At 36.1% G+C, this 15,829-nt stretch overlaps 1 long non-coding RNA gene across 1 annotated transcript in view; it reads left to right on the forward strand.

The window, feature by feature from the left end:
* Positions 1-15,536: 15,536 nt before the first annotated feature.
* LOC135214963 (uncharacterized) overlaps positions 15,537-15,829 on the forward strand; it is a 60,367-nt gene continuing 60,074 nt past the window's right edge. Inside the window, exon 1 of the long non-coding RNA XR_010314532.1 lies at positions 15,537-15,623. This is a non-coding gene — a long non-coding RNA (uncharacterized LOC135214963). The remainder of the gene's footprint in view (positions 15,624-15,829) is intronic.

Here is a 15,829-nt window from a genome sequence, read left to right on the forward strand (position 1 = left end):
TCATTTCTAGTAAGGACTTGGATAGTCACTTTAAGACATTAGAAACAGTGTTGAAAAAAGACTAAAGAGCGCAGGATTAAAGATAAAGATTAAGAAATGTCAATTCATGATGAAATCATTAGAATAAATTTAGGACATGCATCAGTGAAAATGGACTGCGTATGCAGGAAGGTAAAATAAAGGCAATTGTAGCATATCCAGCCCCAAGTAACTTGAAAGCCTTAAGAAGATTCTTAGGGATGGTTGGGTACTACCGCCCTTTTATTAAGGGATTTGCCACTATACCCAAACCATTAACAGATTTAACAAAGAAGGATGTAATTTATGAATGGAAGCCAGAACATGAAAGAGCTTTCCAAACACTCAAGGAAATGATGAAAAGAAATACAATTTTAGTGTATCCAGATTTCTCAAAAGAATTTTACTTAGCCTGCGATGCTTCTAGTACAGGTGTAGGTGCAGTTTTAATCCAACAAGGAAAAACCAGAATGAGAGCAGTATATTATGCAAGTAGAGTTTTGAATGCTGCAGAAAGAAATTATAGCACTACCGAACGAGAGTGCTTAGCTCTTTAGTGGGGATTACGTAAGTTTAGGCATATATTGCTAGGATATAAAGTCACTGTGCTTACAGATCACAAACCTATTTGTGATCTATTTAAGAAAAGAGCATTCACAAATAATATGAAGTTTAACAGATGGTTCATAAGTGTATTAGAATTTGCTCCAGAATTTAGATATATCCCAGGAAGATATAACACTATTGCAGATGTACCTAACACACTAACCAAAGAAGTATTAGAACTAACACACTCTTACAAGTTGTCAGGACATCCTGGAATAAAGAAAACATGTAGAACAGTCACTAGAAACTATTTCTGGCCGAATTGCAATGAAGAAGCTAAAAGATTTGTTGAAAATTGTCATATCTGTAACGTATACAAGGGTAACGTTAATGTAAAAGCCCCTCTTGAGAAATATCCATCAGAATTAACTCCGTTTCAAGTAGTTTCAATGGATTATGTAGGTCCATTTCCAAACACAAACTAGAGGTAATCGTCAGATTTTAGTTTTCATAGATTACTTGATTAGATATGTTGAGATCATTCCAGTCAGAAACAGAGAAGCAACTACTGTAGCAGAAGCTCTGAAATCTAGAATAAATTACTAGACATTCATGCCCTCAACATTATTATTGATAATGCAGAGAATTTACTAGTGACATTTTGAAGAAATTGTGTGAGTTTTATGAAATTAACAAGTGTCAGGTTACAGCTTATAACACCAAGCTCTAATGGAGCAGTAGAGAGAACAAATCTGTAAGATAAAGGATGTACTTTTAATGAAAACTTAGTAACTCACAAACTGAAGATTGGGACTTAATGCTTGAAGACGTACAGTTCACTATTAATAACACTGTAAATGAATCTATTGGGGAAAACCCACACTTTCTGTTATATGGTTATCAGAAAGAATGCCAAATACCTTATTAGACGAAGCAACTCCACCAAGGCATACTTATAATTACGAAGACTACGTTGCATGGAAAACAAGACGGACTTTCGAGACCGTAAAAGGCACAAGGGCTCGATTGAAGGAGTTACATCAAAAGTCTAGTAAGTATTACAATAAGAAATCAACAGTCCCAGAATTAATAGGTCAACAAGTATATGTGCTTAATCACAAAGTTGAAGGACCTAATGTTAAAGTAAGTCCTAAATTTCAAGGTCCAATATAGAGTAATAGAAAGATTAAAGTAAATTAAAAAATTTAAGCTAATGCATGAATCAACTTTAAGTGAAACTGTTGCACATTGGAACCACATTAAAATAGTACATTCCGACATTTGGTCAGAAGAACATTTAAAGAATTTTAAAGATTTAAAGGAGTCAAGTAGTAAAATATAATTGTTCTGGTTATTAGACATGAGACCTTCAATGTTATCCATTAAACTATTAAGCTCTTGTTGCTGTTCTTCTATGGTTGTAATATTGATGGTTACAACCGCTATGTCGTGTATCATCTTCACATGACCATGTTCTTTTAGGATGGCTCCCTTCTTGATTTGCAAGGGGGAGATGCAGATATCGCTCACCATGAGCCATAGTGAAATCCATTTCCTGCAAATATATTCTAAGCAGTAAACCTTATACAACAATGTTATTGACCTGTTGCACTTGGTCCTATCTTTTCCTTAAATTGTATCTCGGAGTCACTAATGCTGATGAAGTATGGGAATCATTTACATTACTGTTTTCCTTACTACTTGACTCCTTTAAATCTTTAAAATTCTTTAAATGTTCTTCTGACCAAATGTCGGAATGTACTATTTTAATATGGTTCCAATGTGCAACAGTTTCACTGATGACATGTCCTAAATATTCTAATGATTTCATCATGAATTGACATTTCTTAATCTTTATCTTTAATCCTGCGCTCTTTAGTCTTTCTAACACTGTTTCTAATGTCTTAAAATGACTATCCGAGTCCTTACTAGAAATGACCACATCATCTAGTATACTGAAACATCCTCTATGTCTCCTAAGATTTGGAGCATTAATCGAGTAAATGTTATTGGGGCTGATGTAAGACCAAAGGGCATGACTTCAAACTGTAAATGTTCCTTATGAGTACTAAAAGCTGTCAAGGGCTTGGATTCTTCGTCTAAAGGTACTTGCCAATATCCACTAAGCAAGTCTAATGACGTAAATATCTTTGCTCCACCTAATTGAGCTAACATATCATTTATAACTGGCATTGGCATCCTATCTGGAATGGTGTGTGAATTTAATTTCCGATAATCTATTACCATTCTCCAAGTGCCATCTTTCTTTGGAACTAATAAGAGAGGGGTGAATTATATGGTGATTTAGAAGGTACTATTACACCATCTGTTTCATTTCTTCAATTAACTGATCTACGATCGGCCGTTGATGATTGGTAGCTTATAGTTAGGGATATAAAATGGTTTAGTTCCATCTTGTATTAAAACTCTTATGTTGCAACAAAGTATCTGTTCTTCTGCCTAACTTATCTCCTTCTAAGGCAATGACATCTCTATACTTTTCCAATATTTGTAATAGTTTAACTCTATTCTGAGGAAAGTCTGTATTATTTACTTCTTTAATTTAGAATTGAACTCGGTTCTGTGCTAGAGAAGAATGCTTTTTCACTTAGTGTTTTAGTAAAGGATTATTTACTACAATTCCTGTACAAAATTCTACCAGGTCTCAGTATTAGTCTTTTTGTCTGAAAAATTCTGACGTAGTCTCACAGTTATTACCTTTCACGTGAACTAGAGAATTGTCCATCCTAACAAAGTCAGGTAAGTTTTCATTAGTTAGCATTACGTCTTTTTCATGCAAGTCTTCGTCTGCTTTAGCCCTAAGACAAACTTTGGTTAGACATTGCGGGTACAAAACTACTTCTCTTTTAAGCACAAATATGACAGTATGGGCAGGTCTGCAGTACTGATTAAAACATATTTCTTCGTCATCTCGTATCTCTGAGAAATAAGAGACATCTGTTTCATCCGAATTTTCATCCAGTAGTATTGTTGAGTTTAATTCACCCTTATTTATTGTTCCTAATACAGGGACTTCATTGATATATTTTTCTTCTTTATTTTCATCCATTATAAATATGTACAATCAATTTCTGATTCATCTTCATACATTTGATCACATGCATTAATATGTTCAGGGGCAATAAATTGTTCAGCTGCGTAAATTTGTTCAGAGTCAAAGCTCTGTTCAGAAGTCTGAGTATCAAGGCTTGCATTGTTAATATTATTTATTTGTGCACAATCTATCATAGAATCCTTCCTGGCTAAGGACATTTCTTGTAAGTTATTATTTCTACCACTTATTCCACTAATATCTGTGCTAGCATTATTATCTATCTTAGTTTCTTGGATGTTCGCTTCTCTAGAAGATGTCGTCTCAGATAAATTGATCAGATTTTATGCAAGACTTTCCTTCTTCTAGCTGAAAACAAACATTTTCTCTATTTCTGCGTGGTAAATTTATTTTATTTTCTCCACAATCTAACATTATTCTACATCTCCGCATAGCCTTATATGAAAACAGCGCTTGCGTAGGATAAAACCTTTCTTCTAATACTACAAATACTTTTTCCTTAAAAAGTTTTGTCTAAAATCTCTATGTCCAGTGTGACTTTGCCTAGCGCCTTTATTTGTTTTCCGGCTATTCCCTTTATATTAAACTACCCCAGGACCTTGTATTTCTATATCTGCAAAGCCTAAAATGTTTTGTTAATGTTTGTTTATCTATTATATTTACTGTACTGCCGTATCTAAAAGGATTGAGCATGGTTTATTATTAATTCTGGTTTGGATGATAGGTAAATCTTCTTGGCATATTTCTTTGTCCTTTACTGAAAATACTATCTACTTATTTACTTCAAAAGGAAACTTGAAATTATCTTCCTGACCTACCGTAACTATTTCATTCTCATTTTCTACTGGTAAGGAAGCTTTCTCGTGTATTACCCTTCTTCTGTAATTGTCACTGAGTCTGATTATTTATTTTGGGGTGTATTACTTTGGGCATTATGGTTAGTATTGGTATTTCTGAACCAAGAATTTTGTGTTAGGTGACCTGTCCTATTACAATGAGAACACATACCCTTGGTCGCCTACAATTCTGAGTTGTGTGTTGGAATAACCACAATTTTGTTCCTGCGTGATTTGTGTTCTATTATCTCCGGAGCTCTGACTGTGGTTTTGGGCTGAATGAATTTGGATTATTATTGTTTGGATTTCCTCTATACTGTTGAGGCCTATTTTACTATTCTTGTTTGCTTGGAAAAATTTCCCATTACTATATTTTGGATTATTCTTAGGATCTGTTTTTTCCCTGTTGTCTATGCTTATATTTCTAGATCTGTCTGGGACACTATCTGTCTTTCCCTGGAAATTATTTTCTATTCCTATTAGGGTTTCCATTATTTACAAAACCTGTAAATTCTTTTTGCCAGATTTAGTCCCTTTTTACACATTTCCTCTTCCATAAATCTTAAAGCTGCTAAGATATCCTGCTTAGGATCAGGATCCTGTTTCTTAAAGACTCGTTTTTCTTCTTCACCCCGATAGCGTCATATACTATACCATGAACTGTAATTCAAAATCTCTTGCATACTGACTAAATCCTTTGTGTCACGACTAAATGCATCACGATCGCCAATAACTACGCCGGTTCGTTTCAAATCTGTGGTTAAGTTACGGATTGCATTTTCGATGTCCGTATGTAAGTTTGCGATACTATCCCCATCGTATTTCTGATGAAGGAAACAGGAGAGGTTATACCATTTATCCTTCTGATAAATGGGCTCCCACAATTCTAGACACACCTTCTTAAATTCAGCGAAGGTCGGAATCTCCTGAAACTTAGGGGACGTGAGAGTGCGGTGTGCATCCCCCTTTTCGGAACTAACATAGAGTAACGCTTCATCTATTTTCTTGCGTTCATCGGTAATTCCACTAGCTGAAATTCGACTTTCAGTCTCTGTTATCCACTGAGATACTGTATATGCTTCTAACTTAATTTTGTCAGGATGACCCCTTTCTACCCTAAAGCAAAAGCGTGTAGCCTGTGTTATTACAGCGGCCTGTGCCATTCTAGAGTACCTAGTTTGTACTTGCAATGGGTTAGGAATTTTATTATGATTAGTAACAATCACACTAGTCGTGGGTCTATTTGCTACTGTCGAGCTCGGTATTCTGGTTGGACTTTCGCTATGCGATCGTCGAGGAAAATTATTCGCCTGAGTATTTAATCTCGAGCGTCTGTCAGGAGTTGGACGTAGGCTATAATGACTCGGATCGGGAGTTCTGCTTTTTTTGTAACCTAGTAATAATTTCGTTAAAGTTTTTATGCATATCAACAGCATTAGACTAGATACAATTTAAAAAAATAGATGCATTGTTGTACTTACATTATCTTCATTATGGAGTCTGTCTTCCTTTTGCAATCCCTATATAACCTACATCAAACGTTCTTATTTCCTAGTGTTTCCTTCCTTCAATCTGGAAAAACATTAACATTAATATATGCCGTTATTCCTTATTCACACCACTGCACTTTGTGAACTGAATGACAATATCTTTTTTTTTTTTTTTTTTTTTTCTAGATTTATCACAATCAATGAAGCAAAAAAAATTATTTTTTCTAACAACTTTACGGCAAAGAAAAATTTTATCTCAAAACTACTTATGAATTATTTTATAAAAACATTTTTATATTACTGCAGTGTGAGAATTTTCTATTTTGATTTATTTTCAGACGTTAATCTATCAGGATACTTTAAACTTTTCTTCTTATTGCTGGTTGCCGATCACTTCTGCGTCGTCGTCCGGCTCTGCCTCTGTTTCACTTGTTGTGGCGTTGTCCGCCGGCCGGCTGTCGTCGTTCACAACCACTGGTTGGAGGGTCCAATGGGGAAAAATCGTAGCGATGTATGGAGAAATGGGCGCTATCTCAGGATTGATGATAGTTTAGCGCTCACAGATTGAAGAAATCCGTCGTCAGTCCTCGCTGCGTTGTATTCAATCTTCTTTTATCCGCCTTAATGCGTTTTTTGCGTATTCCTTTGTCGAGTTTATGGTTAGGAATGCGGCTATCCTAGTTCAGTATTCTTCTTAGGATTTCACTGCGTTTCGTCGCTCTGTTTCGTTCGCCCTTTCAGCAGAATCGAAGTGTTGTTATGTCTACGCCGTTCGGAGTTTTCATTCTTTTTCGTTGCCCTTTTTCTTTTTCTTCGTTCTTCGAGTTATTGAACTCGGAATTTCTTATTTTTAATTGTAAAGTTCGTGCCTGGTTTTCTTGTATGTTTCTGACGCTTAAGTATTAGCGCTCTTTTATTGGCAGTTTTATATCTTCCACTCTGTTTTAATTTTTCCACTGTGTGTGTTTTTATATTGGTGTTTTTTGCACTTAGAATCCAAACCGCTGCCACCACTTATGTTGTGCTTGTTTTTATTTTTAATTCTCTTCGTTATGTTGCGTGGCGTACTTACGAGTTCTTTTCGTTGTTACAGGTAATGTTTGAAAGGTTATTTGTCATATGGGCTAACCTTCATCTATCACTAGTTACGGTTGAGTTTCTTCTCTCGTAGGAACATTTAGTTTATTTATTCTTCACTAAGTCTCTCAGGAGGTAATTTATATGTTAAAAAACAAGTAAGTAAATTTTGGACACGTCGTCCAAATCTTGGCCCTTGTTCGATCCACGTGGATCGTGGAACAATTCTCTGTAAGAAGCAATATTCCTGCACTTCCCCTTCAAAAGTGGGGAGAGGCAGCGGTTTCAATTTGGGGAGGGAAACATTCCCTGTCTGAGTGACTTTCAGTTTATCGATTCGATTCAACAAAAGGGAAGAAGCTCGCACAGCTTCTGCTAAGGTTTGCCTGATTCTGGCATCTAAGTTAGATTCTAACTTTACGACTTGATGTTTGTACAGCTCTCGAAGCTGACCTTCTTCTTGTCTCAACTGTGTGACCAAATTTTGGTACACGCTCTCAGAATACGTTTCTACTAACGCACGCTTGTGGATTTCATGCAAGTAAGTCAGCGGTGAGACTCAGCGAGGCCTCGAAGTGAACAATCATAGCCACTGCCATTTTGTATTATTTACTCTACTTCTTAGGGGGGGTTTTGCAAACTAGGAAATGAGGATTTTTCTTACGTTAGGAAGACGGGGGGCAAAGACTAGTGACACGTGGGGCTAATTGCACATCGGAACAAGCTGAGCCTAGTCATTTTGTCTGTCTCTCTCTCTCCTGATTAATCTCATTAAACGATTGAGGAATGCGTTACGGATTTCTGAATCAAAATGTACTCCGTCCCTTTGTTTGCCTTCGCGGTAGGCACTAGAGTTCATAGGCAAGTGTCGGACTCCGTACCGACTTCTTTTGTAGCAGTATTTGGAGATTCTCGCATTAAAGTTCTTTACCTTTTTGACATATTCAACAGAATTTACAGTAAAACGATTATCAGGGAGATACTCTCTGATCTTTGCGTCGCAGATAGCAATTATGTCACAAATTTTCCTCAAGTGTTCAATAAGAGTACGTAAATTATCCCAAACGGTTTTGGGGTGATCGTTTGCTAGGTCGTTTCCTCCTACATACAACACGACCAACTCATACCGTCTCTGCCAGAATGATAGACTACTATCTAAAAATTGACTGACCAGACCTCCTGGCCTTCTAAAGATCTCAATCTGGTTATCTGAACACTGGGGCAGATTCGGTGGGAGCTGACTGTGTCCTATCAGGGCTACCCTATAGACCATACTTTATTGAAATTTTCCCTACTCCAAGCTCTAGAGCGCACTGTCATCCGGTTCTCGAAGGACCAAATGTCGGGAATTTTCTCGACTTTTATTATATGATTCGTGAACCCCGGATGTTCTGGGCAGATGACAGGGCCTTGAGGAGGCGCGCACTTCTAAAAATCTTAAGGTGAGATACAATAAAATTTGGTCAACATAACAGTTTTATTACGAAAAATAAACATTTAAATACATTAACAGAACACCGAAACTAAAGTTCCTAGCAGAATTCCACAGTACAAGCAGTTTCGTACTGCTTTTACCAATTTAATACAAATACTTGAAAATTCTCATGGCCTTTGTATGTTGCAGCACATAGGATCTTTGATGTCACGTGCTTGTAAAGCACTTCACGTGCTTGTAAAGCACTAAGTCCACAACTGGACGAAAAATCTGCACAATACGAGACCCATTGACTCAATGTCACAAACAAATCACTTTCTTGCACTGGCAGCTTTCTTTTGCTGCATAAATAGAGTCCCTCATCGTAGGGATGGCACATATATACGTGGATAAAGTTAACTTACTGTTAAGACGGAATTCGACCTAGCATGGCGATGGCTGGGAGTCGGAGCATTGAGAGAGACAAATTTTGATGGTACTTACACGGATCAGGTTCTGGACAGGAATGACGCCTCACTTCGCCCTTCTTCAAAGGAAACTTACGCTTTCCCGCGTGAACTACAGAATCCTTGTAATTCAGGTGGGAATCATCGATTATTTCGACATTACGTATATTACTAAATCTATTTTATTCTTGAATGTGAAATATGACTGTTACGTTATTATTTAAGATCAATGAATTAACTTAAAGTTCTGGCTGAAGGCCGTAATCTGCAAATTCTTTAATGACTATGGAGTCCTTGGCTCCAAATCTATACACAGATAATTTATCTCTTACTAGTGATCAGCGAATTATATTTATTAACGAAAATTCATAACGTCTTCTTTTCTATAAGACGTGCTCCTTCCCCGCCATGCATTTAGGAATTGCGTCATAAACTGTCGTGTATTGGACAGCTTTCTGTTCAATGAATCGCCCGCGAGATCCCTCAGTCTTGCCCCAATTTAACGCAACACTTGTGAAGTTAAATGGCGGGGATTTCGAATGATCAGTTCGAAATTCACGACATTATCATCCACAATGTCGTTTTCAGATGCCTCGGGAGTTGGTTCCCTATACACACAAAAATTCACCTGAGCCTTTATTTCAGGATCATCTCTCGAACTAATTAATTTGATTAAATAGTTCCTCGCGTTGACGTCTTCGTCGCTCAGTTTGATGCAATGACGAAAGAATAGCAAATTATAACATCAATACTTTGTATCATGACGATTAAATTACCAAAAACATTCAATGCAATACAAGCAAGGAAATTATTGTGATTATATTTCTCGTCCTTTTCCTTCGAGAGATTTTAAGTTCCCGTTTTCTATGAGCTTGTCGAGCAGACGAGAAAATGTGGCATTTATTAACGTCAAAGGTATGTTGGGATAGTACAGCTACGGACATCTATTGACAGTTAGAATAACTATATAAATAGTTAAAACTAACAGGTAAATAGTAACTGAACAAACTTAAACCGAGATATAATCTTCGATTGTAAGTAGGAATTTTATCGCATTAATATAAGACATTGATTAAAATACGTTCCTATTTCCATCAAGCCTAGTCATTAATCCTTTTTATGACCAAAATTGTTAAAAAATAAAATGAATGAAAAAAAGCTACATAGCAGCTATACATTTGTGTCCATTCAATAATTAACTATTGTCTAAACTTTACATTTATGCATAGATAAATATTTTTCAATAACCTATGAACAATATATAAAACAAATAGTACTCTGATTATCTTATTTTCCTTTAGCAGTGATGAGGCTTTATGGATGACGGTTTTTTATTTATAAAGTAAAAAAAAAAAAAGTAAAATAAAGGTTGATGACATTACCGTATGGCAAAAGAAGTAGGCCACAGATATAAAAGCCTAGATGCCGCATCGGCCGCTAGCTTAATAGGCTGGCGCACGTCATCAGGTCCGCCATCTTGGCGCTGTAATTCAAACAATGCAGCCAGCTGCAGTATATGACGTTTTTTCGCCACTATTCGCTTAATATTGCACGGATTTTCTTGTCTGATGGCTTTGTTACAGCTTACATAATTCCCTACAAGGATCTAATAAAAAATAAAGTTGTTCCTTATTGTTTGAAAGTTAACTTGCAATGACTTTGTTTTAGCAGGTAGGGGAAGGGGGCTAGTTGTACACAAATGGTTAATATTTACCCATAACTATTGCTGTAAACAATAATTTGAAATGCTGTGATAAGACAGATTACTAAAGTAGGCCTACAGCTATGGATCTGTGCAACTTAAGTAAAATCTTTGTCTCTCGAAGTGCTCTGTTAAAAATCCCCCCAATATAATTTTTGGCACAGGCCTACAAGTTTAGGTCATAAAACTGTAGGGTTGGGCTTAAAATAAACTACAGTAGGCCCTAGAATAACTAAGATGTCTGTGTTATCTAGCCTTTGCATCTCTGCCTGCTCCTTTGAGCCTGGGGGGGGATTCTTCCAATTTTTTGGAATGGGATGCTCCTCAGTGAATTCTGACCGCTAGACCTGGCTTTGGAAAATTTAGGGGGGATCAAGAGACCTCGTCTAGTGGCAAAAGTGACCTATCTCTAGACCTAATTTTATATGGTGAAATAATTATATGGAACTTAAATTTTTCACAAAACTACCTTTAATTTGCTCAGACTAGGATATATCATTATGGCAAGCATTAACAGTTCAATATAGCTCATCTCTAGACCTGTGTTGTCAAAGTCCCATCAATTATTATACCTTATTTGGGATAAGGGCCTGGGTCATCTCTATATTTCTACCCTTCCAGAAGGGGACCCATCTCTAGACCAAAATTGCCAAAATGAGCCAATCCTGACAAGCACCCCCGTATACCCGGTCATAGTAAACCCCACCCCCCCCCCCCCCGCCCCCCCCGCCCTCCCGAGCCTTTCAACCTAGGCCACAATCATAAGGCCAGTCTAATTTTTTTTATCCAACTGTTAATTGGTTTGGTCAAGCATGTAAATTTAAAGCTATGAGTGGCCTTATGGGTTATTAAGCCTATACTTTGAAGTAACAACTCTCAAAATGTATTGCACAATGATTTATTTTCATGATATTTGTTCTTACATTGAATGTATATATAACATTTATAGTACATCTGTGCATTTATTTATAAATAGTCCCTGCAGTTTAAACAAGTTTTTTTTACATTGCTGTTTCAACAGTTTTTAATGATACTACATTTGGAAATCTACAATACATATTTAGATAAATAGATTAATAACAATACATGTACAAAAATCACATAGATAAGCAGAACTTTAGTTGCACTGACCTTGAAAGTGTGAAACTTAAACTTTAACATGATAGACAGATAAAGCTGAGCAGAAAATATTCTAAAACCGCTCTGTATTAATGCTTGTATTACTGCTACAACAAATATAAAGAAACAGAGACCCTAGCAGATGGGCAGACTACATTCTGGCGATCAAAGTGATGTATGACAGCACTAGTTTTCTATCAGAACAGGAAAGATAACCCGGGATTAACCATAACTACTTTTGCAACATTCAATTACATTGCTGCTGTTCCCGACAAAAAATGAGATTGTGTACATACTACAATAAACTTACTTATGAAATGTGATGCCCTGCTCTCGGCTACGTAAATTTCGTATGTTGTTACAGCCAAATGCAGCACAATGTTGAGGCATTTTGGAAAAAACCACGTCTGAAACCACCTGTTTACGATTACCGCGCCAAGATGGCGGACCTGATGACGTATGTCCGGCCGGCCGATGCGGCATCTAGGCTTTTATATCTGTGGTTAAAACTAACAGGTAAATAGTAACTGACAACTTAAACCGAGATATAATCTTATATTGTAAGTAAGATATAAGGAATTTTATCGCATTAATATAAGACATTGATTTAAATACGTTCCTATTTCCATCAAGCATAGTCATTGATCATTTTTATGGCCAAAATTGCTAAAAAAAATAAAAATGAATGAAAAACGAGACATAGCATCTATTACATTTGTGTCCATTCAATAATTAACTATTGTCTAAACTTTACATTTATGCATAGATAAATATTTTTCAATGACATATGAACAATATATAAGACAAATAGTACTCTAATTATCATTTAGCAGTGATGAGCTTTATGGATGACGGTTTTTATTTATAAAAGTTAAAAATCTTAAAGGTTTGATGACATTACCGTATGGCAAAAGAAGTAGGCAGACGAATTACCGAAGTCGACTTGAAGTTAAAGTAAAATACAAGGCAGCATTTAAACCTCCTTCGACAGACAATGGAGGAGCATTAAACTGAATTTGAACATTAATTAGACATTAAAAAAATAATATTAAAATTTATATATTTTACAAAAAAAGACATTATGAGATTGCTAAGTAGTTGTGTTGTACAGTTACTGCAGTTTCAGAATGGGAAACGGAACACACACAAAAAAGAATTTTTAAAAAATAAAATAAACATCATGCACGTCACATGGAATTAGCGAGGATTGAATTTCAATTAATTTATGAAAAGGCTTTTATTTAATAATGCTATTAGCACGTAAGATATTAGAGCCGGTCAGTTTAAAAGCTTTACTTAAAACGATAATAAACATTCACTGGCAACTGCTTGCAAATACGTAAAATATTTATTATGCTTTTAAGAGTGATATGTGAAATTTCTCTGTCTGATATATAATATTCATTATGGAAGAGATAATTCCTTATTAGCAATTAAAAGACCAGTCAATGGATGCCATAGATAGAATCTAAAAAGAGAATTAGATAAATAATATAAAGGGTAACTTTTCAAATCTCGCACCCAAACACTTCAATATACGCAGGGTAATTCACCTCCAATACAATCAATTAATAAGATAGATTAAAGCTAAAATATACTAGAGTTGCTAGGTTGCATTAAGAGGGGTATACATGATTTTTTAACTCCTTTATCGCATTGGTGTATCTTTATTTTAAGCCTCTTTCCCTACAAAAAAAAATCGTCTGCTTTGTTACGTCACGTGCTCACTTTACTGAAGGACTATTGTCTTTATTTTCCTAAAAAAAATCAAAATATCTTGTAATATATCGCCATAAATTACGTAATATTACTGGTTAGTAGTAATATTAGTATAAAAATTATCGTCCTTTGTTGGATTACAAGTCGTCTATGAGGATTTCTGCAAGGAATTGTTTGGTAACACAAGCAAAGCAGACGAATTACTAAGAAGGAGAACACGAACGTTTAGTTTCAGAATCTACACATTTCAATGAGGCAGTGTGCGAACTAATATTAAATAAAACGACGAAATGAGCCATGGCACTGTTTAATTAGCGAATGATGGAAGACAAGTTCGAGAAATCAGGATGCATTGAACAGAGAGAGGTGGAGAAGGCTGACAGGAAGCTGTGACCTTAAATAGAAATGGGTCAAGGTGAGGACGAAGACGAAGAGGATGATAAAAAGGCCTCTAAACATTTATTTGGTTACGAAAAGGCAAACAAAAACTCTAGGTAAAAAGTTACACTTACTGGAAGCATGAACGTAACAAAAGTATACACACTCTAAGGCACTTCTTTAACCGTTGGTATTTAAGCACTCGTTTTATTTTCACGAAGAAAAATAAAACCCGAAAAAACAAAAATGTCTCCCTGAGGGCATCCTTTCACTTCCACCGTTCAAGACATATTGTTCGAGAAATGGTTAGATCAAGCCAGAAATAGTTAACCTGGTACTATCTGCTATCTGTCTCAAAAACACGTGGACACACACGAACACTCTTCGAAATCTCTCTAATGACTGAATACTCAATATACCGAGTTATCAACTGGGATTAATTGTAATGAAATCGACAACATTTTGGAATTATTAACCAAACCATTATGAGCTGCAAAAGTAAGAATTAACAATATTTCTTTTATTATTATCAACTGGTATATATATATATATATATATATATATATATATATATATATATAATATATATATATACATATATATATATATATATATATATATATATATATATATATATATGTGTGTGTGTGTGTGTGTGTGTGTGTGTGTGTGTATGTGTTTAAAAGTCATTGGTTTCTGGTTTTGTACGCTGACTCCTTACCTTTCCTCCTCAGTTTATGCGTACGAAAATAACAACTAGTCGGTCATCTACTTCTCGAGGTGGATGGAATAGACAGACAAAGCGAAACAAAGTTGAAATCTGAACAACTCTGATAGCGACTTTGGGTTGTAGCAACCTTGCAACAACACTAGTAGTATCATGCACATGCAACCACGAGTCATCTTAAAAGGCCAGAAACCGAAAGCAGGTACTGAAGTTCTTTCGTCATAAGTCCTGTTCATTCAGTAACCGTTCAACCCACGAAGTTCAACTGGCTCTCAGGCCTCCTCCAAGTTATCCAGAGTGTCTCAGAAAATACTTTCGTTTCTGAACAGAGAGAGAGAGACTGTGCGTGTTCTGTATTGGTGTATAGGTGTTTTTACAATTCTACTCGCACACGATGCCCTCATAAACAAAAACACCGATGTTTAGTCATTAGTTAAAACATCTTTTGCATGAATATCATCCAGATGTTTTTGATGACCCTATCGGAGATCACTTTTGAAAGCAGTTACATTTCTTGATCACTTTTTCATCTTAAAAAGGCGATTCTCATTATCTCCATGAACTGGAGTATCGATTAATCCCTGACTACAGGTGTGGATGGTGGACCAGAAATGAAAGACGCATTTTGACCAAAAGGAGAAATGAGTCTCCTGTACAAGGAAGGTCAATCATAGCTCAGCACCCGATCATTTGGCAAAATAAAAAAAAAATAAATAAAAATAAAAAGGCCTCGGGATATAACCAATGACGCACCAAGTCCAAATTGAAGTCATGACGCGGTGCTGTCATTATCTTGTCAAAACCTTTATTCCTTTCTGTTTTCCTTTCAAAGCAGAAATGGTGCAATGCAGTCGATGCAGTCCCACAATACACATACATCACCCTCATGCCCCCATCCCCCTCCCTCACAAATCGCCTGAAGAACAGGAAGGCGATGGAGAGAGAGAGAGAGTGTCTCTCAAGCAGTGTTCATGGCTCTTGGCACTCAGTGTGGCTGAGTGAACAGTGGCGGAGAGACAAACTTACCTGCAGCTGGTGGTCGGCCTTTCTCTTTCAGGTAAGTTTTATTATTTTTATTATTATTATTAGAGCTGTTTCCACGGCATTTTATTTATATAGAATCTTCTCAATTCTTCTTATTGCCTTTTTCTCATCAGCATGTAGCTGGTATAACAGGTTTCGTAAGTACGTCTTTAGGAAACCTAATATACCAGCTGCATGCTGATGAGAAAAAACAAAAAGAAGAATTGAGAAGATTCTATA

Source organism: Macrobrachium nipponense, chromosome 46 (assembly GCF_015104395.2).
Source record: "Macrobrachium nipponense isolate FS-2020 chromosome 46, ASM1510439v2, whole genome shotgun sequence".
Taxonomy (NCBI): domain Eukaryota; kingdom Metazoa; phylum Arthropoda; class Malacostraca; order Decapoda; family Palaemonidae; genus Macrobrachium; species Macrobrachium nipponense.